Genomic DNA, 4,082 nt, shown 5'->3' with positions numbered 1-4,082 from the left:
CGCCCTGACTGTGAAGTAGTGCCTTCGGATGTCTAGTCTAAACCTACTCTCTAACAACTTGTGGCCGTTATTCCTTGTTACCCCGGGGGGCGCTCAGGGGAACAAGGTCTCTCCTAAACCCTGCTGGTGCCCCCTAGTGAGTTTATAGATTGGGGGGTGTTTGTTGGGGGGTGAAGTAGATCTGGGCAAGGAGGAGGAGTCTGGAGATAAATGCAAGGAGGGAGTGGCAGCAGAAACAAAAGAAAAACATTTTGAGCAGAATATTCCAGAAGTCTTAAGGGATACATTTCTAAGTATAGCTTCTCCATTGATTTGAGATCTAGTCAGGGAATGGTATGGTAGAATGGAAAACCTGTCATGGTAGCAGGCTTGTCAGGCTATAAAAGAGACCCTGTTTGGGAATATTTTAATGAAGTTCCTGTATGTGTGGGTAAGACAGGCACATGTGCAAAATGCGAACAGTACAACAAAGAAATGCAAGGCCTGGTTGCCTGAATGAAACAACATCATGAGAAGTGCTCCTTTTCAGGAGGAAGCTGCTTTGAAGATGATGAATTGAACATGTCTGAACATGCAGGATCTCCAGGTTAGTAAACTTTCTTATTTCATACTTCTTTCTTAAGGATTGCCTGCTTCCCTGTCCATATGTTTTGGATAGCCTTCTGACTACCTGAATTCTCATAAAAATGTTTGAGCAAAAATAAAGTTTTTACTTTATGGAACTATCATATTTTTAATGCAGTTGTGATGTAAAATAATTGCTGATATAAGCAGACCTTCCTTTTACAGTTTCACTTCTAAAGTAGTACTGAGCGCAAAGAGTAATACTAAATGAGCAGTACTGTAGTGACTACATTGACTCCTTTTCTTCAGGGGAATCTATCCTCAACATACTGGATTCTGACTATCCATCTTCAACATCATCATCACTGTCTTTAGTTTCATAGTTATCTGCTAATGATACCAGTGTTCCAGTCAAATGTATGTCACTATGGCTGTTTCTACTTGTGCATTTAGGTGTGCCTAAATTTAATGTGCATTAGCTTAATTCGCATCATGTCTACATGCGCATATGTTAAAGTGCATTAACGCCATGTGCGCGGACTGATGTGGGACTGAAGTTAGTCCCAAGTCAGTCTATACACAGCATTAATGTGCCTTAACATGTCTTAACAAAAAGTGCATTCTAGTTGTTTGATATAACCTGAATACATATTATTCACATCTCAGAGATAGATGTAGGATTCATTTTTAGAAGGTACACACATTTTAATGTGCATTAATGCAATTTTGCTTTTCATGTCTAAAATAACCTAAAATCACCATGTTAGGTACATTAAGGGCACACACATATAGATGTGCACCCTTAATACACTTTAAATTAGGCTAAAGTGCCTTAAATTGGCATGTGTAGATGCAACTGTAGTATATCACCTGTACCAAAGAGAAAAAAAAATCTCCATCATCCAGAAACAAGCATAGATAAGTTTTTAATAAGAAACAGCAGATGACATTAAGAGGTAATTGGTGAAAAAGTTGTTTGGTTTGTTTATGCAACAAACTCTCCTTTATGTGTTGTTGAGAACACGTACTTCATTGACATGGTTCAATCACTATGATCAGGATACAGCCCACCCAACAGAGCAGATAGAATGGGCAAATTGCTGGATAAAGTGTATGAGAAAGAATTGGAACTGTGTGGAAAAAGTCTAGAGGTGAAAATTGTTAACTGTTTGAGTTTTGATGGGTGGAGCAATGTCTACAATAATCCAGTAATATGTGCTTGTGTGACAACAGAATAAGGGACTGCCTACCTTACAGAAACAATTGATACACTGGGAAATGCACACATGGCAGAATACCTACAAGAAGTAACAGTAAAAGCTAAAACAAATTGGGCATGTCTACACGTACATTTACATCGGCTTAAATTTACTGCGCAGTAAATTACTGCACAGTAAGTGAGAATAGGCTGGCATCTACATATGCAGGCATTAAAGCATGTTAATGCTGTGTGCTGACTGACTTGGGACTAAAGCTCGTCCCAAGTCAGTCCACACACACATGTTACAGTGCAGTAACTAATTAATCAGATGTAAATTTGATACTTGCATTATGCAGGTATTAAATTTACACTCAAGTTGACATAAGTTGCCATATTTACTGTGCAGTAAGGGTGTGCATGTGTAATTCAAATGACTGGTACACAGCTTTATCACAGACAATGCTGAAAATTTATAAGACAAAAAGAAATCTAAAAGTGAATAAAGCTCCAAGCTAATAACATATGGCTGCAGCACTCATTTGATACCCCTCTTAGCCAAAGACTTCAGTGCTCCATAAATAAAGGCTAATATTGTTGAAATTGCTAAATACTTCTGTAACAACCACTTTGCAGCAGCTGCTCTGAAGAAAGTAGGAGGAACCAAACTTACTCCCCCACAAGATGTGCAGCGGAACTCAGTAGTGGACTGTTTTGAGTGATATATTGAGAAATGGCCTAGTCTGATGACATTTTGTGAGCAAAATTGTGAAAAAATAGCTGGAATTGTCACAGCCCAAGTTCTCAACACTGGGCTACAGAGAAATGTAGAACGTATGCTCCCTACCCTGAAGCCTGTTTCTGTAGCCTCTAATAAAGTGCAGGCTGTTTTATTGCTGATGCTGTGAAAATTTAGAAGGAACAGAGTGAGATCTTGAAAAGAGAAATATGCAATGATAGAGTTAAATTACAGGCGTTAAAAAAGCAAATGGATTAAGCACTATCTCCAGCTCATTTTCTTGCCAGTATTCTCAATACTCAGTATCAGGGTCAATCCTTAATTGCTGAAGAGGAGGAGTTAGCTATGATATGGGCATCCAGCAATCATCCTTCCATAATACCAACTATAATAAATTACAGAGCTAGGGTGAAACATTCAAGAAATATATGTTTGCTGATGAGGTTTTAAAGAAAGTCACACCAGTGGACTGGTGGAAGTCACTTAAGCACCTGGATCCATAAGAGACTGCTGAAGTGATAATCCGGCATTTAACAGCAGTTGCTTCTTCTGCAGCTGTAGAAAGAATATTTCTTTGGATTAATTCATTCTAAATTGAGAAATTACTTAGGAACTGAAAAAGCAGGAAAGCTTGTCTTTCTGTTTCAGTCTGTGAATAAACTGGAAGAGGAAGGTGAAGACTGAGTTAGCTGCATAACCCAGTATTTTAAGTTTCTCATGTTGACCTGGCTGAAATAATAATCTATTTAATTTTTGTTCAAAACACATTTCACATTTATAACTAAAGTAGTTAAAAAATCAAAAATACATATGCTTGTTAAAATAGTTATACATAAATAAAAATTAAATAAAAAATAATGATTGTTGAAGAAAAATATCTAAAACACATAAGCTAGTTATTTTAGTTAAATAAAACAATTTAAATGTTTGTGGTTTTTGGTGACAGTTGTTGTTATGTTTCTAATACAGTGTGGCAAAAATATCTCCTAAATATCCATGATCAATCCAATGAATTGGAGATAGTTCACCTCCCCATGACGTCACAAGTATCTGCTTTGATTAGCTTTGGTAAGTAAAATAACCAGATCATAATTCAGTTTTCTAATGTAGCTATAAAATTCATCTGAAAAAATACCAAATTAATCACTGCTTTAAAATGTATAGTGTGTACCTTTTAAAAATGAAACCTACATTTATCTCTGAGTTGTGAATAATATGTATTCAAGTTATATCAAACAACAAAAATGCACTTTTTGTAGAAAACAACAATTAAATCAAGGCTTTGTGACCAGCGATTTAAATCATGAGCTAAATCATGATTTAAAATCAAACCCATCCTGGAAGAAGTATACTATTTTTAAAAATGAGAGAAATTAGTTATGGGGACAGCTGACCAGGACATATTGGAGATACTGCATCTGGTGGCACCTTTAAATTAAGATGGTATGTCTTTCTAGAGTTATGCTGTACCTCAACCAGACGTTATAGTCTTGAGCCAAATTCTTGGGTCAAATTCTATGGCTGTTTTATGTATGAGGACAAACAAGGGGCACATGCAGACATTACACTTAGATCAACCCA

General features: G+C 36.7%; 1 long non-coding RNA gene across 1 annotated transcript; it reads left to right on the top strand.

The window, feature by feature from the left end:
- Window positions 1-231: 231 nt before the first annotated feature.
- On the top strand, window positions 232-3,797 carry LOC109301707. The gene is made up of 3 exons (XR_002098576.1): window positions 232-414; window positions 2,838-2,839; window positions 3,728-3,797. It is a non-coding gene; the product is annotated as an uncharacterized LOC109301707 (long non-coding RNA).
- Window positions 3,798-4,082: the final 285 nt, after the last annotated feature.

This window comes from Gavialis gangeticus, unplaced genomic scaffold, assembly GCF_001723915.1.
Source record: "Gavialis gangeticus isolate Ggan-Ray unplaced genomic scaffold, GavGan_comp1, whole genome shotgun sequence".
Taxonomy (NCBI): Eukaryota; Metazoa; Chordata; order Crocodylia; family Gavialidae; genus Gavialis; species Gavialis gangeticus.
The sequence above is the reverse complement of the archived record's forward strand: the minus strand, read 5'-3'. Positions and strand labels throughout refer to the sequence as shown.